This window comes from Carassius carassius, chromosome 4 (genome assembly GCF_963082965.1).
Source record: "Carassius carassius chromosome 4, fCarCar2.1, whole genome shotgun sequence".
Taxonomy (NCBI): Eukaryota; Metazoa; Chordata; class Actinopteri; order Cypriniformes; family Cyprinidae; genus Carassius; species Carassius carassius.
In genome coordinates, this window is record NC_081758.1 from 24821150 (window position 1) to 24847244 (window position 26095).

Here is a 26095-nt window from a genome sequence, read left to right on the forward strand (position 1 = left end):
CACACACACACACACACACACACACACACACACACACACACACACACACACACACACACACACACACACACACACACACACACACACACACACACACACACACACACACACACACACACACACACAGGGCCTCTCTCAGATCCCAAAGAAAAAAGGTTTCGCAGTTTCACAGAAACAATGAAAAGTTTTGTGTTACTTTATACCTCCTAATAACGTTCATAGTCTTTCTAGCTGCCTAATATAATCACATCTACTGAAATGAAAAGGGATCAAGGAGAGTGAATTAGATGTTATCACTGATCAAATTCATTTAGGCAAATATTGTACTAAAATCTCTCTTCAGCCAAGAGGACCTTGAATTATGTATATATAAATATGTTTTTAAAATAAACAGCAGAGGAACTTGAACTGCATGAGAATTTAATCAGTGTGCCAACACCAGTCATATTTCAGACAGAAAAACATGTCTGTTTTTTCGCTAAATATGATCTATTTTGATTAAAAATGGATTTTAATTCCAGATGCGTGTGAGTTACACTTCACATGCCACTTTGCCTATTAGGTCATTTGGAAGTTTTCTTAGTAGTTAGTGTCAAATGAATCAGCCTGTCTCATGATATCTGGCTTGGAACTGTAGTGTTTGGAGAGTTGCCCTCATGATGTGTATGAAATATACTATATAAATATATATAGAATATATATATAAATCTAAAAATGTGAACTCTATACAACCTTTTTTTTTTATCCAATAAAAAAACCCTTGAGTGTGACATCATCAGTCTGACTACCAGCTGTGCCCAGTGGCTCATCACTGATGTCTGATGGGATATACAGCCGCTGGACTGCTACTGAACCTGTGTTTTTATTTAGACATTTTACGCCTTTTTTATGTATGTAATGGACAGAACAGGAGATGATAGTAGAAAGTAGAAAGAAAAGAATGGAGCAAATGGGATCAGGAAATGACACAGGCCAGACGCAGACTTGTGTCCCCAATGAATGGCATGTGCCACGTGCTATCGTTTGCTACCACTGCATCTCGGCTCTGAATCTGAACAGAACCTTTGGAAAAATGTAAATGGAAAAATATGACATTACAGGTTGGAAATAAATTACACACAAAACCCTCAAACTTTCCCAGAAAGTTCTGCTATGCAAAGGTTGAAGATCACTGATTTATCCCAGGCGTTGGATAAATCAAGCTGTTTATCCTAGTTTACTAGTAGGCCCTTTTATTTTTATGAGACATTTATTCCACTGCCGGCATTCAGATGTTTATTTATTTGTATATCAGACATAAAACTCTGTAATCAGCCCAAATCAAATGGATAACAGCTCACAGAAGCTGAGCAAGGCAAGTCTGTACGTGTGCGTGCGTGTTTATATTTGGCGTTTGTATTCATGTGTTTTTATATATGCGTGAGGTCAGTTAATCAGTAACGCTTCATACGCAGATAAGCTTTCACCCTCGGGATCTTAATGTAAGTCTGCACCTTTCACACAAGGAACAGTTACACTCTTTCTATCTCTCAACATCTCTGCAATCACATCTGCCATCCCACTGTGTTATTTAAGTCTTTACATTACGTCAGAGATTCGAAAACGTAGAAAACGTCCAACTTAAACAACACAGAGCCAGACAGATGTGTGTGAGTCACAGAACTAGCGGTATTTACTGTTTTTGTACATAATGAGCTTGTCCAAAAGCAAATGTTACTGTCTACGCGAAAAAGATCATTGCATTTTGAAAACATGATTAAAGACAAGAAGAATTTGGCAGCAAAAACTGTCTTTTTATCTCTCTCTCCCTCCCTGCCTTTCTATATCCATCTCTCTAATGTTAAGTTATAAATCTAAGCTCATTTGTTCTGATAACCCTTTTAAATAAATTGAACAGCAAAGATTACATTACACTAAGCACACACATGCTGTTGGTTATGTGGCATATCTTTATACACTGATAAAGCAGATATCAAGTAATCGCTGGACTTTGAGAGTGTATGTGTTGTTAGTAGAATGTAAGTGTTAATTCCCAATGACACGGCAGACACTTTTTTTTCACTGCATGTCGCTAGTCTCTGTACTGTGAAGTCGCATGTGGGAGTTTCAAGTGCTCTTGCTCTAATGTTATTGGAAGACTGGATGTCTGAACATATATTAAGAAAATACAATCACAGATTATATTTATTGCTGGAAAAACTGAGATATCTATAAGATATATTCTAGATATATTCTAATCTGACGAGGAATTAGTTTTCTTGCCCCTAAAAAAACACTTTGCTTTTGTAGAGTGTTGTTATATAAACTATACAAATGCTAAAGCAGTAAATCATTAACCGGATGAAGAACAACATAAATACTGTAAAAAAAAAAAAAAAAAAATGTCATTCCAATATGACAAAAAACAAACAAACAAACAAAATTTGTCTTGTCCCTAATAATGAACAATATGCAGAGAATGCTCATTACATCACATAATCAAAAATAAATATCAATGTACAAATCTAAAATAGCTGACCGTTCCTATTGGCACATCATTTTATATCATATAGATGAGTGAAATGCAGAAATGATGTTTCCTGTCTTGCCTTCACTCTAACATCTGAACCCTACTGACAAAGTCTTCAATCCTAGCTGACACTCCTGCAAAGTGCTCTTTATTTACATAAAGTTAAACAATTCTCAATTTTCTCAAGTGGCTGGGAATGCCTGTGGTCACAGAAGTCATCAGCTTACCAAAGAAAAAGAATGGGATCATGTTGCTTTGTCGCTACATGCCACAGGCGGCGTGCATAAGGTTTAAAGATAGAGTTGCATTTGCATGTGATTATTAAAAATGAAATCTACAGTAACTAAGAACTTTATTTAAAAAATGTCCACCAGATACAAACACATAGGCCTAAAAAATGCTTTATGTAGAGAAAGCAAAAAAGTACAAATAAAAGAATGAAAAAAGATCAAATGATACTGAGATAACACAAATTAAATAAAAATGGCATAAACTAATCATTACAGAAAACGACATATTAGAAAATAAACAATAAGTTGTGAAAAAAATAAGCAAGTAAATTAGTTAATAAATAAAAACAAGCAAATACATAAATAAATGATAAAACCAATAATACATCAATGAATAATTTATTATTAATAAAAAGAAATCAGAGAAGAAAGAAAGAAAGAAAGTGTGTATCTGCATTAGATTAAATGCAGAATAATGAAATGCTTCCCAAACTGATCTACCGAAGATAGATTCTTCAAAGTTCTGCTCTTCTCTCTCTCTCCTCCAGAACAAATGGAATACTGCAGACGGTTTATCATTCCAGTGATGAAAGCTAACCTAAACTCACACAATGACCCCAGACCGACGAGGTGTATATCACTCTGTTTCTCTTCCACCCTGGAGAGGAGAGTAATGCTGCATGCTTTTGGGTTTCCTCCTCGCAGATATCACTCCCCCACCCCCATCATCCCCCCTAAACACTCACCGCCAGGTTGTTCTCTCATCTCCTGCCAGCTTTTTGTAATAATCCTGTTATTCAAATTTTTTGGACGAGAGTCTGTGTGTGTTCAGTTATGTGTATGTGTGGCTTTGCAACATTAAATGAAATCTCCAGAGGAACGCGACGAAGATAAGATCATCACAGATTCAGGAGAGGAACTTTTAGTTCATTATTAAATACAAAATATATAAATCATAAGATGAATGTGACACCTCTGTGATGGACTAAAATGTCTTGTGACACACACAGATAAATAAAGAGATGACAAAGTACCTCTTCTAAATGACAGCTGAAATTGGGCTTGAAAGCTGAACTGGTGCAGGAAATGAGAAACAAACTGTCTCAATTCATTGTGGGGGCTATGAAAAACTGTCCCATTACAGCGTCTCTGTCTATAGAACACAGGCTCTAATCACTGTCACTTGCTCCTCATTAATAACCTGGAGACAGGCTGAGAGAGAGGGTCTGCTGGGATTTATCTGAATTTGAAACCTCTCATAAAATATGAAACATCAGCGCTCACAGCTCCCCCTGAAAAACAGGACCCGGCAACTACAAGAGCATAAGAAACAAATAGAAAAAGAGAACATTGATAACACAAGGAAAGAAAAGGCAGAATGCTTCTCAAAGAGCATGCTGGGAGCTCTCAGTAGGGGGGTGGGACTAAAGGAGGGGTGGGGGGATGGGCTTGTTTAATTGATGGATGCTTTGTCAGGAGCTATGTGCATGATAATGAAGTCAGTTTTCACAGACCATGTCATGTTGAGGCCTTTATTAAAAAGGATATTTACAGAAAAGTTGGAAAATGATTACTGATTTTCATTATTACTAGAAATAACTGCAAATTCCACACACTCTAATTAGCAAACATCTCTCTAGCATCTTTTATCCTGAACCAAATCATCACTGTTGTTACATATATAAAAAGTAACGTTGGCTTGACTATTTGAATGAGGTCTTTTTGTGAGGTAGCAGGCATTCAGTGTGTGTGTGTGTTTCAGCATTTTTGCTAGGAGGTCTAGAAGCTGCTTATTTTGGCTTCTTTTAGTGAGGCCAGTCGCTTATTTTAGGCTTGTTTTGTCAGACTAGGTCACTAGCTTTTTCTAGCGAGATCTGGTAACATTGTCTATGGGATACAAAAGGAGCTAATTTTTAATTATTTTGTTTTGTGTGAAATGCCATTTTAAAAATAGTCATTACTACCCATTTAAAACTATAACGCTATATGAACAAAGAATGAAATAATCATAAACCATAATTGAATATTTTATAGAATTTTTTTTCTTGGATCTTTTATTAGGCTATATATAATTTTTACTATACTGTTCAGAGGTTTGGGTAAGTTTTTATATATACTTTTATTTAGGGCTGGGTAAGTTTACGCGTTATTATTAATATTAATTGATTAACGCCTACAATTATTTTATCGCGTGTTAACGCAGTTTTTTATTATTTTGAAAGTCTGTTGCTCACTGGCTCTGAATACACATACAAACAAATCATGGGTCACAGGAGGGGATGCTCCCGATCAAATTATTTAGGCTAGGCATCAGCATTCACAAACAACTGTCCACTGTTATTTTTTAAAACAATGCAACAAGCTCATAATCATGACTTTATAAGTTGGAAATACAAACTTTCTGATAGCACATGAAGACAGCAGAGAAGAGCTCTCACTCAACACAGTGGAGTGAATTTTTTGTTAACTTGCACTCTGGCCCACCTCTTCCAACCGAGCCAGGGACTGCTAAACAGAATGATCACACTAGTCAAACTAATCAGGCTTTGGGTGTCAAACGCGCTCTGGCACAGTTGAGATTAGCTAGTGTGAGCACACCCTAATTATTCTACCGCATCCCGCACACACAAGTCTCTATCCACACATCAAGTGTTGTCCCGCGCCGCACTCTGCTGCGATGGGTCCTGCAATTGTGCAGGTCTCTAATAGGAAGATGCCTGTTATAATGTTATGATCGAGGCTATGGACTCTGAGCATGACTTGTTTTTCTATAACACACATTTTTCTATAAAAACTTTAATGTCCTTGCAGTGACAAATGACTTGCTTTATATTTAATTTAATTACAATAATGTTATAAGTTGAGATTTAGGCTACAATAAATATTTTAACTGCTGCTACTGTATGTAAAAGGAACACTGCTGTAAAAAGCAGTTAACCACCAGATCCTCCTATCAACCCTACTGGCAAAAGGCATCTCAGGAACCACACTTCAATGGTTTGAGTCTTACCTATCAGATAGGTCCTTCAAAGTATCTTGGAGAGGTGAGGTGTCCAAGTTACAACATCTAACTACTGGGGTGCCTCAGGGCGCAGTTCTTGGACCACTTCTCTTCTCTGTCTACATGGCATAATTAGGTTCTGTCATTCAGAAACATGGCTTTTCATACCACTGCTATGCTGATGACACTCAACTCTACCTCTCATTCCATCCTGATGATCTGACGGTAGCTATTCGCATCTCAGCTTGTCTAACAGACATTTCTTCCTGGATGATGGACCATCACCTTCAACTCAACCTTGCCAAGACAGAACTGCTTGTGATTCCAGCAAACCCATAATTTCATCACAATTTCACCATCAAGTTAGGCACATCAACCATAACTCCTTCAAAAACTGCTAGAAGCCTTGGAGTTATGATTGATGATCAGCTGACTTTCTCAGACCACATTGCTAAAACTGTCCGATCCTGCAGATTTGCTTTATTCAACATCAAGAAGATCAAGCCCTTTCTTTCGGAACATGCTGCACAACTCCTTGTTCAAGCTCTTGTTCTGTCCAGGTTGGACTATTGCAATGCCCTCTTGGCAGGTCTTCCAGCAAATTCTATCAAACATTTATAATTAATTTAGAACGCGGCAGCAAGATAAATTTTTAATGAGCCAAAAAGAATACACATATATATATACATTTATCAATTTGCACTGGCTTCCAATAGCTGCTCGTATAAAATTCAAGGCATTGATGTTTGCCTACAAAACTAACACTGGCTCTGCACCCATTTACCTAAATTTGTTACTTCAGACTTATGTGCCCTCTAGAAGCTTGCGTTCTGCAAGTGAACGTCGCTGGATTGTGCCATCCCAAAGAAGCACAAAGTCACTTTTACGGACTTTTAAATTAAATGTTCCCTCCTGGTGGAATGACCTCCCCAACTCAATCCGGGCAGCTGAGTCCTTAGCCATCTTCAAGAATCGGCTTAAAACTTAAATCTCTTCCATCTTTATTTGACCCTCTAACTTTAACACTCACTATTCTAATTCTATTCTTTAAAAAAAATCTAACTACCTTTCTAATCTTTTTGTATTCTATTTTTCTTTTCATTAATTATGCAATTGTATGTGTGTGTGTGTGTATGTGTAAAGACCTCTATCACTAGCTTGCTCTATTCTTTTTTATTCTATCTGTTTTCTTTATATTATATTATTTAAAATCCGATACTATGTGTACTGTGTTAACCTAACTGAGACTTGTTATAGCACTTATATATCATTGCTCTTTTTGTTGTTTTTGATTGCTTCCACTTTCCTCATCTGTAAGTCGCTTTGGATAAAAGCGTCTGCTAAATGAATAAATGTAAATTTAAATGTAAAAGCACCTTATTTGTTTAAAGTGTTAGCAAACCAAATATTATTACACTTTTGTTTATATAGCAGTAGGCCTACTTTTAAATGAAAAAAGTGCACAACAATGCGATTAACTGCAATTAATTGCAGACAAAAATGCGATTAATCACGATTAAAAAATTTTAATCATTGCCCAGCACTATTTTAATTATTATTTCTTGAGCAATAAAATCAGCATATTAAAATGATCTCTGAAGGATCACATGACACACTGAATACTGGAGTAATTGCTGCTGAAAATTTAGCTTTGCCATTAAAGGAATAAATTACAATTCACCATATATTAGAATAAAAATGCATTATTTTTGTGCATTTTTATTTATAATTGTAATAATGTTTCACATTATTGTTTAAAAGTATTTTGGATCAAATAAACTTAGCACTGTAAGCATTAGAGACTTCCTACTCTACTGACCATTTTACTTTTGAAATGGTTTATGTGTATGTTCCAACTGATAAAGTGACAAAAATAAATTTGTCACAGGGCCAAAATACCCATAGTTGAAGAAACACCCATTTATGAGAAAAAGATCAAAACACTTTTGATCTTTTAGGTTTACTAACTCCATTCACTTCACTTTCTCTTTCTCTCACACAAGCACACCAGTGTAGAGGAGCCAGGCAGAGGTTGAATGCCAATTCAAACTATTCTACTCTATTCTACTTCACATGAAAGGCACATTCTTCAGTGAGAAAGTTTAGAGAAAAGTTCATAGTTTAAGTAAGTAGCAAAACGTCTCTAGGTTACGTATGTAACCCTAGTTCCTCGAGGGAACGAGACGCTGCGTCGAAGCGCTTTGGGGAACGCGTTCAGCGTACGCGACTGAATATCGTGTGTAATCAGTCCAATGGAAGGGCGTGACGTCACCGACGTGGTGACGTAAGCGACCAGGAAGCTATAAAAGCACGTGCCACGCAGCTGGCGTCAGCTTCGAGTACCAGCAAGCGCCGGCAGGGGTGCCGGGGGTATGGCTCCGAGACGCAGCGTCTCGTTCCCTCGAGGAACTAGGGTTACATACGTAACCTAGAGACGTTCCTCTTCAGGAACTCGAGCTGCGTCGAAGCGCTTTGGGGAACGAGTCCTAACGCCGCCAGACTACCAAACCCCTGCCTGGTGTGTATCCGAGGAGCACAGCTCAGGACAGGAGGACAGAAGCGCCTGGAGTGACTGGCATATCTAGGCCATAGAACCTAACAAATGTAGAGGGCGTGGACCACCCCGCAGCGTTGCAGATGTCCAGCATGGATACACCTGCTAAGAAGGCCTTAGAGGCCGCCATACCCCGAGTAGAGTGAGCCTTGGCTCCCGACAGCGGGGGACGACCAGAGGACTCATAGGTGACGTTGATAGCCTCGACTATCCAACGACTAATAGTCTGCAAAACACCATTATCTAAACACCAGATAATGTGGAGTTGATGCTGGAGTGGTGTTTCACCTAAGAAATAAACCATTTGTTTCCATACTAAAATACTTCAGCTCAATTCAGATTTACTTAAGTCTTAAATCAGTTCAGAAAGAGTGACAGTGGCAAGGATAAACTCCCAGAGAGCAGGGAAGAAACAAAGCCTCAAATAGTCATTGTTTATGGTCACCTGTCAGAATGCACCCTGTCCAAAGTGCCCATGTGCATGCCAGTATCTGTGTGGGAACAGGGGGCTAGAAGAAGGTTAGAAGTGTTTAAACTCATGTTTCACTTTGTGTGTAATCTTGTGTGTGAGTAACGGCTGCATATTTATAAAGCTGTGCTGATTTAGTGTGCTGAGAATGTGTACATGTGTGCATGTAAGTATGATTTAGTAGTCAGGTCATGGACAGGTGAGACCCTACTCTGAGTAAGACGAGCCAGACAGGTGCAGTTTGTATAGAGCTGTTCTCTTTGACACAGCAGGGTGTGTGTGTGAAACAGAGGAATGTGTTTTGATAAAGATAGCTGTAAACAGAGAAAACCTGTCACTTGCCTATCTACACACACATGCACATCTGGAATGTTTGCAGTTAACCATGTCAATTACATTACAAGGCAAACTAAAATTACACGTTCAGCTTAGATATATTTTCAGAAGCTTGACATTAACGTAATTACTCCCACATCTCTTGCAACACACGCAGTACATCCACTTGCCCTGCTGGGAGCGATAGATGGATTGAAGTTACGGGATATTTTTGAGGTTCATCACGTTGCAGCTGTGAGTTGACCTTGGCATGTTTTTTTCAATGTGCATTTGTGTTCTGATTTTAAATCAGTTTATAATGACATAATGGAGGTCATACGTTTCCACTGAACAGCCAAGTGACAACAGCCATGCCAGAATCTGCTGCACTCAATTAGCATTAAACACTTAAGAGTGAGCATGATTAAACCGCATCGTATGAGATTTAGACTTTAGACTACTGTAACTCTACTCAAACGCATCTACGCTCATCCACACTCACTCACACCTGAACAAACACACACAAGTATCTGCACCTGCAAAATCCTTTTTTCAGGCATGTTAACCTTTTCCCCGACCTTTAAGGCTAAATTTGGATGTCTGGACATTGTCCTTCCTCTACAAGACTTTAATAACACACTCTACACACTCAACTACACACACACACTCAACTACACACACACACTCAACTACACACACACACACACACACACACACACACAATAAGGCAGGACACAGATCTCAGGATGTTTTATTTTTCTCTGTTTTTGCTGCTTGACATTAGCTACACTGCACTTTTGTGTCAGCATGTTGAGCAGATGATATGTCCATTTTCACAAAAACACTTCTTTAACCTCACGGTTCCCACGGTCATGGACAATTTGTGATTTCAAGACCCGGAAAAGTAAAACTAAATAGTTCTAGTTATACTCAGCTCATTGTTCTAGTTATACTCAATAAATCAGCAACAGATTTTTTTTTATGCATATCCTGACATGCAACCCTTAAATTTTCATCAGATCTCAACAAGGCTGCATTTATTAAAAAAAACAAACAAACAATGAAAGCATAAATATATTACAATTTAAAAATTTTTTTGTATATTTTAAAACATAGCTTATTTTTGTGGTGGCAAAGCTGAATTTTCCACACCCAGCAGTCTTCAGGGTCAGATAATGAATATTGTTGTTGGAAACAGTGGTACATTTTAAGGATTTCTAGATGGACAGAAAATTAAAAAAACAGCTTTAATTTGTTTTTTTATAACAAAGTACAACAATATATAAAAGTATTAATTTATTTAAAACTGACTCCAAACGTTTGATATACACATATACACATACAGTACATTCACTTATACACACACACACACACCCACACACACAAACTAAGCTGATGAGATTATCTTTCAGCAACCCACATCCCACCACTGCTTTGATGACTACAAGAAAAAAGGAAAAAAAAACCCGCTGTTTTCTCAATTATGAAAAAACAACAATGCACACACAGATGGAGTGAAGTTTGATGAAGTCATCACTCAAACACTTAGATAGTTGACCAGCTAATTCAGGATTAGCATTCAAATGTCAGTCAGCGTAATGAGAGAAACAGATTAGCACTGCGACATCATTAGGTTTACTAACTCCATTCACTTCACTTTCTCTTTCTCTCACACAAGCACACCAGTGTAGAGGAGCCAGGCAGAGGTTGAATGCCAATTCAAACTATTCTACTCTATTCTACTTCACATGAAAGGCACATTCTTCAGTGAGAAAGTTTAGAGAAAAGTTCATAGTTTAAGTAAGTAGCAAAACGTCTCTAGGTTACGTATGTAACCCTAGTTCCTCGAGGGAACGAGACGCTGCGTCGAAGCGCTTTGGGGAACGCGTTCAGCGTACGCGACTGAATATCGTGTGTAATCAGTCCAATGGAAGGGCGTGACGTCACCGACGTGGTGACGTAAGCGACCAGGAAGCTATAAAAGCACGTGCCACGCAGCTGGCGTCAGCTTCGAGTACCAGCAAGCGCCGGCAGGGGTGCCGGGGGTATGGCTCCGAGACGCAGCGTCTCGTTCCCTCGAGGAACTAGGGTTACATACGTAACCTAGAGACGTTCCTCTTCAGGAACTCGAGCTGCGTCGAAGCGCTTTGGGGAACGAGTCCTAACGCCGCCAGACTACCAAACCCCTGCCTGGTGTGTATCCGAGGAGCACAGCTCAGGACAGGAGGACAGAAGCGCCTGGAGTGACTGGCATATCTAGGCCATAGAACCTAACAAATGTAGAGGGCGTGGACCACCCCGCAGCGTTGCAGATGTCCAGCATGGATACACCTGCTAAGAAGGCCTTAGAGGCCGCCATACCCCGAGTAGAGTGAGCCTTGGCTCCCGACAGCGGGGGACGACCAGAGGACTCATAGGTGACGTTGATAGCCTCGACTATCCAACGACTAATAGTCTGCTTAGAAGCAGGAGAACCCCTCTTGGGGGGACCGTAGCACACAAGCAATTGGTCAGTTTTTCTCCACAGGGCAGCTCTGTGGACGTATGCGTCCAGTGCTCGAACCGGACACATACAGTTTAGCTTCGCCTGGTCGGGCTCCCGAAAGGGAGGAGGACCGAAGGCCTGCAGCACTACAGGTCGTGGTGTAACAGAGGGAACCTTGGGAACATATCCCGCTCGAGGGTATATGAACGCTTTAGTCATGCCTGGTGCAAACTCAAGATAAGAAGGGGCCATCGAGAGGGCCTGAAGATCTCCTACTCTCCGCAGAGAGGTAATAGCCAACAGAAAAGAGGTTTTAAGTGTGAGATGTCTGTCTGAGATATCTTGAATAGGTTCAAACGGGGGTTTGCACATAGCCTCTAACACCACAACCAAGTCCCACGGGGGAATACGGGACCGTACTGGAGGTCTCAGCCTCAGTGCACCGCGGAGGAAACGTGTAACTAGGGGGTGTCTTCCCAAAGACTGACCGTCGAGAAGGGTGTGGTAGGCCGCAATGGCCGCCACGTAGACCTTCAGAGTAGAGTGGGTCAACCCTGCAGAGAGCCTAGCCTGTAGAAACTCCAGAACTGTACCAACTGGGCAGTTTGCTGGGTCTAGCTGGCGGTCTCTGCACCATGAAGTGAAAAGCTTCCACTTCAGGGCATACAGTTTCCTCGTAGAGGGAGCTCTGGATTGGAGTAGGGTCTCCACAACCTCAGTTGAGAGACCAGCTGCTACCAGTTGTGCCCCCTCAGGGGCCACACCCACAGCTTCCACAACTCCGGGCGAGGGTGAATTATCGTGCCCTGCGCCTGTGAGAGTAGGTCTGTCCTGATCGGTATCTCCCACGGAGAGCCGTCGAGGAGCGAGACTAGATCTGAGAACCATACTCGGCCCGGCCAGAACGGGGCTACTAATAACAGACGGACCCCGTCCCGGCGTACTCTCGCCAGAACTCCCGGAAGCAGAGCGATAGGGGGAAAGGCGTACAGACGAAGCCTCGGCCAGGTCTGTACCATAGCGTCCAGTCCCAGAGGAGCTGGATGAACTAGAGAGAACCAGAGGGGACATTGTGACGTCTCCTGAGTCGCAAAAAGGTCTACTTGAGCCCTGCCAAACACTCTCCATATCTGATCTACCACCCGTGGGTGAAGTCTCCATTCCCCGGGCCTCGGCCCCTGCCTCGACAGTATGTCTGTTCCCATATTTAACTTCCCAGGAATATATACTGCTCTTAATGAGAGGAGTTTGTTCTGGGACCACACCAGGATCTGGTGCGCCAGCTTGTACAAAGGGCGCGAACGCAGACCGCCCTGGTGGTTGATGTAAGAGACCACTGATGTGTTGTCGGTGCGCACCAACACATGGTGACCTCTCAGGTCTGGGAGGAAGTGCTTCAGTGCACGATAAACTGCTAGCATTTCTAGACAATTGATATGCCACGTTAGATGGCGATCGCTCCACAGACCACGGGCAGGGTGGCCACTCATGACCGCACCCCAGCCGGTGAGGGACGCGTCCATCGCTAGTGTCACACGGCGACAAGGAGCTCCCAGCACCGGGCCCTGATTCAAGAACCAATGTTTCTTCCACATGTCTAAGGCACGGAGGCAGCGCCGCGTGACCTTGATAGTGCGAAGCGGATTGCCCCTCGGGGAAAATCCCTTGGTCTTGAGCCACCACTGTAGGGGTCTCATGTACAGCAGGCCAAGAGGTATCACGTGTGAACGTGCGGGGTGAGAGTGCGAGGCCAAAGGGAAGTACTCGATATTGGTAGGCTTCGCCCCCGAAAGCGAACCTCAGAAACTTCCTGTGTTAAAGGAAGGATGGAGATATGAAAATATGCATCTTTGAGATCTATCGTGACAAACCAGTCCTCGGACCTGATCTGAGCTACAACATGCTTGATTATTAGCATTCTGAACTTCAGTCTCATAACTGAACGATTTAAGACCCTCAAGTCTATAATCGGACGCAGCCCCCCATCCTTCTTTGGAACTATGAAATACCGGCTGTAAAATCCGGACTCCCTGTCCTGAGGAGGGACCACCTCGATGGCCCCCTTCTCTAATAGGGTTTCCACTTCCTGTTCCATAACCAGACCCTGCCCGGGGCCCACTATCGTGTGAACGACCCCGTTGAATATAGGCGGCACGGAGCCGAACTGAATGCGGTAGCCTTTTCTACTATATGCAGGACCCAACGAGATACATTTGGCAGTAGTTTCCATGCTGCTAAATAATCTACTAAGGGAATCAGTCTCTCGAGACTGACCTCTGGTGTAAGAGACCCCCGCAGGGGCGGCGAGCGTCCCAGCCCCGCTACGCGCACGGGCGGAGGATACTGAGAACGATGCTCGCCCGGGGCCGCTGCGCCCTGGAGCACTGGCAGGGTTGGCAGAACGACCCCTAGAGGGCACTGAGGTGGGACGGGCACCGTGGACTGCGGTGTGTACCGTTCTACCCCAGCGGAGGCTGCCCTCTGAAACCCCGGGCCGTTGGCGTCAGGGTTTCTTGGCCGAGGACTTCTTAGCTTCGATAACCGCCCTTAAATCTAACTTGGGCTTAGAAGACCTCGGCCTAGAGCGTAGAGCCTAGAGGCGACGCTCTGTTTCTGGGCCTCGCGGTGTGAGGAGCTAGGGTGCGGCTGGGGCATCTCCTTCCCAGATGCCCCGAGGGAGCGACGAGGGAGGAACTTATGGAACGCCGCCACCTGTTTGCAGGCCTCCTGGAACCTGTCGACGACAGAATTAACTGCGTCGCCGAACAGGCCAGTCGGCTGGATCGGGGCGTCCATGAGGCAGACCCTGTCCCGTTCTTTCATATCGGACAGGGTCAACCATAAGTGCCTCTCCGCGGCCACCATAGCTGCCATGGACCGCCCAATCGCTCGGGCGGTCTCCTTGGTGGCGCGGAGGGAGAGATCAGCGGTCCTTCTTAATTCAGAAATATCATGGGACTTGATCTCCTCTCCCTCATCTAGCTCCTTGAGCAGGTCGGCCTGGAACGCCTGTAACACCGCCATGGTGTGCAGACACGCACCAGCATGACCTGCAGCCGCATACCCTTTGCCCACCAAAGCCGAAGTTGTTCTTAGTGGCTTTGAGGGCAATGCCGGGGCCTTCAGAGACGATGCCGCGCCAGGGGACAGATAGCTCGCAAGCGTCTGTTCCACCCGGGGCATCGCTCTATAACCGTGCTCTCCCATCCCCACTACATTTCCGTAGTAATCAGACGAGGGGATGTAGAGGCGGGCCGAGAATGGACGTTTCCACGACCTGGCGATCTCATCATGCAGGTCGGGAAAAAATGGAAGGCCCCGGCTGGGAGGTGGCTGACTCGCGCGCAGGAAGCGTTCATCCAGCTTGCTTCTCTGCGGTTCGGTAGACTTTTCGGCGGGCCAATCGATACTTAATTTGGCCACCGCGTGAGTAACCACCTCTAAGAGCTCCTCATACTGTAGCGAGTGGGGTGGCGAATCCCTATCGAGCGACTCCACATCGACCTCCTCGGAGGAAGAGAGGCGGACCGTCGATCCCTCACCCTGAGTGGAAGGAACCGCTGTGCGTGCTTCCGACTCTAGGGATTGGGTGCCGGATCTGGCAGAAGTGGAAGGAGATAGGGACTGGCCCGTCTCCATTCCCTCTACCAGATCGACTTGCGAACCCCACGAGTGCAGCCGCCGTTCTGCCTCGACAGAAGCGGGACCAGCACCGCGGGGAACGCTGGCGAAGGCCCCCTCCTCGAAGAGGGCCCTCCGGGAACGAAGCAGCCGCACCGACATTCGCTCACAGTGCGGGCAGTCGGCCCCCTCGAGAGCCGACTCAGCGTGCTTCGAACCCAGGCAAACCACGCACAGGTTGTGTGTATCCCCACCCGTTATATATCTCGGGCAGGGAGGAACACACAGCCTATAACGCGATTTGGAATCGCCATCTGAGTGCTTAACTTTCGCCTTGCTTTTTGGCATGTCTAGGAGCTCTTTTAACTGGACAGACAACAGTAAATAAGACTCACAAGACGGACAAATGACATTCACACACAGAGCGCTTGCTGAAAGACGCGAAGCTGACGCCAGCTGCGTGGCACGTGCTTTTATAGCTTCCTGGTCGCTTACGTCACCACGTCGGTGACGTCACGCCCTTCCATTGGACTGATTACACACGATATTCAGAGTCGCGTACGCTGAACGCGTTCCCCAAAGCGCTTCGACGCAGCTCGAGTTCCTGAAGAGGAACCAAACTCACCATCACAAACTCCATGTCACCTACTGCTTGTGTTTACATGTCTGTGTTAGCATGTAGCTAATTTCATTACTTTAAATGCATTATTACTTAACTTTTAGGTTGTTTAATACATTTTTAGGTTCATGTTGGCTTTTATTCCCAGCATGTTATCTGAACAGTAAGAAAAGAAAAAAAAAGTTGGGGACAATATTAGCCATAATTGATTTACGATGTTCTCATCCTAATCTTGTCTACCATATAGAATGGCATGCAAATTGTTCATCAGTGAGAGTCCGATTTACCATATCCACATCCCAGCCCTGTGAGTAACTAAAACCTACTAACTAAAGCTTCTAAGCAGGCCAAAAACAAAGCCTTTACTATGAGTTACTGTCCACATCAGTAATACAGCTGTCCAGACAGAGACAGAACGAGAGAGGGCTGGTGATTAATTCAACTCTAGTTGTCGTAGTGAGGCTCAGTGAGATACCACAGGTCACGACTCACGAGTGGGTCCATATCATACCCTCTCACTCCCTTTTCTCGGGTGTCCTCCTCCTATTTCAGTGATCCACCTTTCTACATCCACCCTCCCTCTCTCTGTCCTTGGTGAGTGCTGAGGCATGACACTGTGTGTTTGACCCCAACAGAAGTATATTCTAAGTATAATAATTCAAACTTCAATCTATCCCCCCACATGCACCACCCAACATTAATTACTCTGATTTAATAATTACATTACAAAGTCAAAGAGTAAAAGATGATAAACTTGCATTAAAAGAAGGAGGTGAATGAACCTCAGCTGGTCTAGTTTTAACAAGACAGCTGACCGTTGTACATTACAAACATAAGTCTACATTAACCATTAACCATGAGTATGATTAAATTAACTATTAACTGTACATTACAAACTTCACTGACTCTACAATAAATGATCAACTACAACACTGCAGAAATCCACAATATTACAGGTACATCTCAGATAGATCTTCACTATACTGTTCAAATGTTCGGAAACAGTAGGATTTCTTTTTTTTTGTTTTTTTTTCTCAAAGAAATTAGGCTGCATTAAAGGATGCATTAAAATAATACCAAGTGATCATAAAGACACTTACAAAAGATTTATATTTTAAATTTGAAAAAGTATGACCGTATCCACGTTTTTCCATATATATAACCATTTCCGTTTTCAACATTTACAATGATATGCACTGTTTCTTAAACCAGCATTATTCAATAGTGTTGTTTTTACTGTATTACTGACTAAATAAATGCAACCTGTGGAGAAAAAAAATCAAGAAAAAAAATCTTATGACCCCAAACTTTTAAAAAGTACTGTATATGTAACTCTATAGAATTGAAATATATCTGTGCAACGAATTTTGAATTAAATCCTAAGCTAGAGATAATGAATCCACTATAATAAATCCATCTGAAAGAAATCTGGCTCCCATAATGGCTCCTTCACAGGAAGGAACCCAGTCAGATTGCTGCTTTCCTTTAACTTTCCGCTACCATTGATTGGATGGATATAAATACCCATATGTACTTAGAATCGCCCTTTGCAGGTCAACCACACCATCTAACATATCTTAAGTAGGATGATGAAAGCTATAATGCCAAAAAACTGACAACAAATCATTTGATGACATCTATGAGAAATGACATTTTCATATTGTCTCTTTACTAACTGCCATTACTTAAAAGTAGATTGTTAACATCCGTAGTTGCCTGAAGCAGTCTGTTAACCTCTCCCAGCAGTCACTGGGCACTTTATTTAAAGAATAACACAACTTCAAAGTGACTTTTGCTCTAAATATGTTTACAAGACCTTCATATGTAATAGTTTTTAATCTGTGTTATCTTAAACTGTAAACTAAATTGAAAGAAAAAAAAAACTTCACTTTGCCAGTTAAGCAAGTGGAAAATGTATGGGTTCTGAGATAAAAACTTAACTTCATAAAATTACAAATAGAAGTGCATTTATGAATAATTTCATCAGACGCCCATGGATGAGGTAATGATGAATTCAAAACAAAACGATAGAAATCCATCCATGGTCCTTTGACAAGAAAACATTTGTCAAGCAAATGTGCATTTTAACATAGACCTAAAAAACAAGATACACAGGTAAAGGAAAAAAAGAGACTTTAAAAAAGAATGAGGCAGAGAGAAGTGCAATTTTGTGTGTGGGATGGGCAGTAGTAAATAATGTCTGACCAGGCAGACAGCAGCCGATAAAGTGCCTTTATCTGGACAGAGGAATTCTTGTGTTTAAACACACTATAACACACACTATACATGTTCCCACAATGTCACACACACTCCTACCTGTCACTCAGAATGATTGATGTGTACTCCGGCACTCCCAGGCCTTTGATAGGGGAGGGAAGAGGCGGGGCAGTGGGAGGGGGGCCAGCTCAATCGGTGACATCTGTCCCCTACTTCTGAGGAACAAGAGAAAAACACACATGCACAGTCTGAAATTGACACATTCTGTCTCTATTTTCTTCCTAAAAACGGTTGTTTAAAGAGTAGCTTGTGTTAAAAATGTGTAAATGTGGCTTGGGAGCTTCTTTACTGGGTACACACACATCTCACTTGCAAAATTACACAGACAAAGCAGTTCACTTTGAAAAGGCAAAATACTTTTTTCACCCTTACACACAACCCCCCCCCCCCCCCAAAAATAAAAAAAACATACGTTCTCACACACACACACACGCACCTAAATCCACAGCTGAGGAGCTGTTCAGCTCCATTTACTTACACACAGTGCCACTTAGACACGCTTTACTGCACCCACTAATGAACACATACAGACTCACACACACACACACACACACACACACACACACACACACACACACACTCACACACACTGAACAGAGTGGGGTTAATGAACGATAGGGTCCTTTGCTTGCTTGGCACCTTTAAGCTTGTGAACATAATTGGCTTGTATTGTATTTCAGTCTCGTTAGAACAGAAATCTCAGACACGATATGATTTTAGCGCACTCACAAAATTCGGAGCAGGTTCTTGGAAGTTGTGTTCCAAATTTTATTTCATGCAATTCTCAGACACGGTTTGTGTGTGTGTGTGTCCATAAATATGCAGTCAGAGAGTCTAGACATTTCTAAATAAGGTATAAAGTATTTCTGTACTTTTCAGAATGTTTAAACTCTCAATATTATTACAGACATTAGAAAACATGGTTTTGCAGAAAAGGAGATGCAGGGCTTATTTTGAACCTCTAATCTTTCGGTAAGTGGTGGAGTTTCAAAACACAACTGTGCGTGCAAATGTTGAGTGAGTGATGTTAGTCCATTCTTATGGATATGGGAGTTTTGTTCACTGTCATCTTATATCGTTATGTGCAGTGCACACACACAAAAAACCATTTGAGGAGTTCAAGGCTGGTATGGTGGGGTCAAAAATGAATGACAGGTGCTAAAGAAACAGGACAGTCATTAGAGCTCAAGTTACAGAAGACACACATGCTCATTTGTACAGACATGCACTCAAAATCATACACTCATTAAAACGCACACGTGCACACCAAAAGATATTATTTTACACACGCTGTGAAATCGTCTCTAGTGTGAAACCTTTGTGTAGCAGACACATAATACATCACAGTTATCTGTAATGTGAAAAGAGAGGGTGATGTAATTCGCAAGGCTCCCCTCAAAACAGCCGTTCGCAATCCCATCAGATTCTTTCATGATAATGTCTTATCTATCACAGACTATAGCTGCAGGCAACACCACAGAAACAGAACAGAGAGAGAAAAGAAGAGACACTTTTGACTGGTATCTCTGACCGGACATCTTGGCGCTAATGTATTGGGATGTAAACAACCAGATACACTCACACACACAGTTACAGCATAATTACATCAGAGCTGATGTGTGACCATCTTTAAAACTGGTACAAAATGACACACACTGGATATTCCTACATTTTTACCTAACTAGCTGGAGATACAAGAAGCTAGAGAGCGAAAGAGAGAGAGGGAGACAGACAGAGAAATATATTCAATTACAAAGGAATGCTGGATAATTGTGTGTTGAGAGCGGTGTTCTGCTTTCTGTCCTGTGTGTGTGCATTCATTTGTTTATTCATGAACAGTGCAGTCAGTCTGCTGTGGTTTGAGCTATAAAACTAATAGATTTATAATGATCAGTGAAGAGCATTTCATCATGCACTCTCATTAAGCATGAAACACGTTCATCTATCTTACTCTTGTATTTCTCGAGATAGAAAAGTAGATATATGTGGAAATAGCTTAAGTAAACAATGAAACACACATACATTCAGTAAACCAACAGAATGAAAATTAATATCCTGTCTGTTTCTTAATATACACTATATTCTTGATTGATTACATTGTAAAAATCCATTTAAAACAATGTTTATGTCTGTATTGTACTGTATTGTATTGAGTTCTTACATTATATCTGAGTCTGAAAATGATAAAACTTTTTAGCATAATGACTGCTAGTACAGTCTTGATTTTTAGTTTTCATTTTCAGTTTAAATGTGACCCTGGACCTCAAAACCAGTCTTACAGTAAGTTGCTTGGGTATATTTTTTAGCATATTTTTTTAGCCAAAAAAAAAAAAAAAATGTATGGGTCAAAATGATAGATTTTTTTTTTTTTGGTGCCAAAAATCATTAGGATATTAAGTAAAGGTCATGTTCCAAGAAGATGGAACCTACCATAAATAAACTCATTTTTTGATTAGTAATATGCATTGCTAAGCACTTCATTTGGACAACTTTAAAGGAGATTTTCCTCAGTATTTAGATTTTTTTGCCCCCTCAGATTCCTCAGTTGATGTATAAATCCAAATTTTGAGAAACTGACCCTTATGACTGATTTTGTGGTCCAGGGTCACAAATGTACACTGTAAATGTAAATGTACATCTAAAACAACAATGAGGGTTGTGCGCAACAAAAGTTTGTAATCTGTAGAACAGGTTGTGTTGCTTCCGGCTCAGGTCTTTTGTATGTGCTTTGTTAAATATAGAGCTGCCTTTTAAGGAGATACCAAAGATGATCATAACCGATGTCTGTCATAATAGCAGATTGATATCTACATTTTTTCTTCATTTTTCTTCTCACTTAAATTCAAATATAAGTGAATGGGACCTATTTTCAGGTTTGGTTAGGTAACATTTGACATATAACCCATTATAGTATTTATTTCATTTAGCAGGCTGCAATTTAGTCAAGTCCTAGACTATTTTTACTGTATAATTTTTAATTTTACCATATTAAATTGCCACTGTTCTCAGACTGAAACTATAATGTTATTGTTAATGTAATTCAATCAGATTCAATCCCTTAACCTTTCTCTTACTAATCTTATGATAATTATTTTTCTCTGTGTAAATATTTTAATAGCATAAATATAATCTAAAACATTCCCTTATATGCCAAAACCTGATCTTGCATGATTGCTTTGCCAGCAGCATTTAAAAAGAAACCACAAATAAAGCTAATTATTTTAAAACTGAGGACAGAATGACTGGAAGGTCTGCGTTTAGCTATAGCCATGACACAATGAAACAAATATCTCCCTTCTGAGACATAAAACAACTGCCCAGCCAACTCTGTGTCTGAACCCAATGCAGATCAGTGGTTAAGAGGAACCTGCACACTGAGGTTAAAGGTTACTGATCGGCAATTGATTGGGATCCTGTCATCTTTAAATGGAGTATGTAAGTGCAGTGTTTATGCAGTGTGGAGTCCATTAGAAATACATTATTTAAGAGTCCGGAAAGATGTTCAAACCTGAGACACAGATACTCGTAAAATGACATGAAATCAATACTGGATCCATTTGCCGAACATAATGGGTTTTTTAAACAATCATTAAAAGCACTTAACATGTCTTTAGTACTTGATACATGCGAGCACATGCATGCACACAGATGCACACACACATTTTTCTTGTTCTCCAACCTGTTGTATAAGAACAAAGGTAGTAATGTGTGTGTGTGTGAGCACCACTGTCAGAGTGGAAATGAAGATCCGTCACAGTCGCCACCACAATTTCACGCCAAGTTTTCCGGTTCAGACACACACGCACACACTTATTCAAGCATAGTGACACACAGAAGTTTTCTGAGCCCACTGCTCACCGTGACAACCAGATCATCTGCCTATGGATGTGTTCCCAGATACACATACTCATACAGGACTGGCACACTGCATATGGGTCCATGTACGCATGTAGGTGTCTACTTTTGCCTGTATACAATTGCTGCTTAAACAGGCTATGTGCATGTGTAGGTGTATGTCATTTTTTGGTCCAAGCAAATGTTTTTGTTGTAATACTGTGATCTCATTGTGCTGAGCTGGGCCTGTTGGGGGCTTTCTGGGTGGGGCAGTGTTGGATTGTCATTCATGATTTCCTGACTGAGTGATGAAGAGAGAGAGAATAAGAGAGAGAACTGTGTGTGCTGGGGAGGGGGGAGGGGGGGGGGTGTGAAATAGGTCTATTATCTGCTTGAATATTCTATCAACACCCTCCTGAGTTCCTCCATTACAGTCATTCCACCTCCTTGTCACACACACACACACACACACACACACACACACACACACACACACACACACACACACACACACACACAAACACACCTTCTTCAGTGAAACTATTCCAAAACATGGTTCAGTTAATATAATGTATTTTTGGACCACAACCAAATCCAACATTACACAATGTAAGGCCTTCGCCCGCACATACGAGCACAAACATCTGCACCTTTAAGCACATACAGACTTAAATACTAATCTTGAGCAGTAATGATGTCAATTAGTAATAGGTGCAAATAAGAAGGAAATGGAAGAGTTCATTAGGGCAGAGTCACGTTAAGTCACCATCACCACCCAGTCGACTTTATCTGAGATTTGGGCTGCTTGGAAACGAATGCTCAGACATTAACACTCAAGCATGTGTGAACAGGAAAACAGGGTGTATTTAGATTGACTATGAATGTCTGTGAATCAAATGCTCATGAAATATTTACATAAATGTAAAAGTAAACAATATATAACTACATACGTATATTTAACAAAAATGCAAGTAAATCACTTACACCTGTGAATAAATTTCCATGTTGGGTGACTAATGTATAACATTAAATTGGTAGAGTTAGAGGCTAAGTATAAATTTAGCGCAGATATATTTTGTATCTGTAAAGTGCTTTTTTTCCAATTAATTTCAATGGGTGCACAGCATATTTGAAGCACTGTAAACTCTAGTGTGAAGGTGCATGTCTCGCCGATGCTTATCAGAGAGTGCTCAGTGTTTCTCTCACACATGCGATAGCGAGAGAGTCATACTGTATTTTCCGGACTATAAGTCGCACTTTTTTCATAGTTTGGCTGGTCCTGCGACTTATAGTCAGGTGCGACTTATTTATCAAAATTAATTTGACATGAACCGAGAGAAATGAAACAAGAAAAAATATGACCGTCTACAGCCGCGAGAGGGCGCTCTATGCTGCTCAGTGCTCCCGTAGTCTACACTGAAAACATAGAGCGCCCTCTCGCGGCTGTAGAAGGTAATGTTTTCTCTTGGTTCTTGGTTCTAAATAAATGCGACTTATAGTCCAGTGCGACTTATATATGTTTTTTTCCTCGTCATGATGTATTTTTAGACTGATGCGACTTATACTCATATACTTATAGTCCGAAAAATACGGTACTCTTACATACTATGTGGAATTGACATGCTTTATGTAAAAAATATTATCTGTTGTATTTTTTTCTGTCAAAATAACATATAGTTCATTTGGAATTATTCATATAATTTGGTATTATTTAAGAACAAGCAGAAGCCACTGCTGGTTCATATGGTAGTTGGCGGAACTAATATGCAAACGCCAATCACATTGGCTTGCACTCACCTCTTACCTTCGCTTGTTACGATTTCAGAAAATCAGTTTGAGTGAAGGCAGTGTGATTAATATTAATTAAACCCAATCAATCCTTGGGACATTTTATATTATTATTAGTAGTAGAATTAATACGAGTATTTTTTATCTTAACAGTATTATTTATTTTTATTTTTTTAACAAAACCATTCAATGACCAGCAATGTCTTAAGCACCACCACTGGGCCTAAATTCAGTTAAAATTACAATTATGCATTCATACATCGTCATATATTTTTATAACAGTGTATTAGTCTGGCGTGTAAACTAAAAAAATGTATTAGTCAATGGCACTTCATTTGCCAATGTGTGTGTCACAATATACAGTTTTTCTATTTCAAATAAATGGTGTTCTTTTGAACTTTCATTGATCGTGAAAAAATGTGACATGGCTTCCTTGAAAAATACTAGCATATAATAATAAGAAATGTATCTGAGCACAAATTAGCATTATAAAAAGGATGATATAACACTGAAGAATGGATTAATGACTGCTGAAAATTCAGCTTTGCCATCACAAGGATAAATTACATTTGAAAATGTATTAAAATAGAAAAGTTATTTAAATTGTAAAAATACTTCATAATACTATGGGTACTACTGTATTAATGCACAATAAAAAATACATTTAAAAAGGTCAATCATAAGCATAAAAAATGTATTTCAAAATATTATAAAATCTTATCGACCCCAAACGTATGAATGCATGCTTTTTTATCCACTTTTTAAGCAAAGTTCAAAGTACGTAGAGAATATGTATGGGTCTGTGTGTCCATGTGTACTTTTGGTTTATTAGTAACTGTGTGTAGACCGCAGTGTGGACGTATAAGTGAATAGCTGCTGACAAATGTACTCCAGTAATTTCTTCTTGGGTGGGTGTGTGTGGTTTTGCTCTCTCTCTGAGCTTGTTGCAACGAATATTTTCAGTTTAGGCTCGCGGTACTAAACATCCGATCATCTCAGATACAGAAAGAGCAGACTAAAGAAAATAGGAAAAAGAAGGCGTATGTCTGGCTGAGAGGTCTTACATTCAGGCTAAGGTGAGTGGGCTATATTTAGCTCTGAGCACTAGGGAAATAAGAAAAGGTCAGATATTTGTACTTATGCAAAAGGACATGTGAATATTACACACAAAGCTGCAGAAAAATAAATCACACAGAAAACACCAAAACGGGCCTCTGCTTACTAAAAGTCATCTATCTTAAAACACAAACTGATCTTTCTGCCATAGCTGATGACATTCAGCCTTAAACAGATCACATGACTGCATATATATCATTTCTAAATGTGTGGCTGGCCTTTCAGACCTGATCTAAATGTGGGTAATGAATAAACTGACATTTCACACACACAAGAGCTCAAAGAGTAAAAGCTACAACACACTCATGTTATCTAAACACACGCTGGAGGACTAGCCCTTCTTACACACACACACACACACACACACACACACACACACACACACACACACACACACACACAGAGAGATTGCCTGTAGATTGACAGGATACCATATGTCACTCAGAATCACATCTTACTCAGGGAGGAAGATGTACAAATTAGTCACTGACCTTACAATCAGATTTGAACACAGACAACTGAAATTATTAAGATTTAAACTAAGTCAATTTTGATTCACGTCATATTTTAATGTCACTGTTTGTTCTACAGTATATTGAATATTATAGTAGGCTAATGTTGTACTAAAACAACAACAAATAAATCTAGCCTAAATAACAACAAAAACTATAATTTATGGTTTGAAGTATATATGTATATATTTTTTTTTACAGCCGATAGGGAGCGGTGTTGTCTACTGAAAGGATTAGCGTTATCTTTGTTTGACCATCAAATATCATTAGTGTCACTCTCTTGGATGTCTTTGGGATAATGATCCTAAATCTGTTATTAAACGCTTTTACGGTGAAGACCCGTGTTTTCAGCTGGAAGCCGTGATGCGTTGTGAATATAAAACAGACTTACGTATTCAAATGACTCCTGAAAATGACTCCAGAAAATTACAAGCTAACCGAGAGGGGAAACAAAAATACAACCTAAGGGATAAACGTACGGAGTAGCCATAGTAACAAGCAGTCAGCTCTGCTACACGCTGTCTAAAGGGAAAAACTAACTTGTGGCATAACTTAGTCTGTAAACAACTTAAAGAGAGTTAGTATCTTAAACACATCTGAACGTCTTAAATTCAACAAGAGAGTCAAGACTTTTTGTAAATGCATTAGTCTCCCAGCTGAACTTCTCTGAAACTCGTTGTACAAAGAGGGACACCATGTTGCGACTTCGCCCTAAACGTGCGCTTTGATTGGTCCGTTTCGGAATAGGGCGGGATTTAGCAGCTC

General features: G+C 40.9%; 1 long non-coding RNA gene across 1 annotated transcript; it reads right to left on the reverse strand.

Annotated features, from left to right (window-relative positions):
- Positions 1-779: 779 nt before the first annotated feature.
- LOC132130633 (uncharacterized) lies at positions 780-25855 on the reverse strand. The gene is made up of 3 exons (XR_009428747.1): positions 25722-25855; positions 18120-18232; positions 780-1062 (listed from the first exon to the last, which is right to left on the reverse strand). It is a non-coding gene; the product is annotated as an uncharacterized LOC132130633 (long non-coding RNA).
- Between the last annotated feature and the right edge of the window lie 240 nt (positions 25856-26095).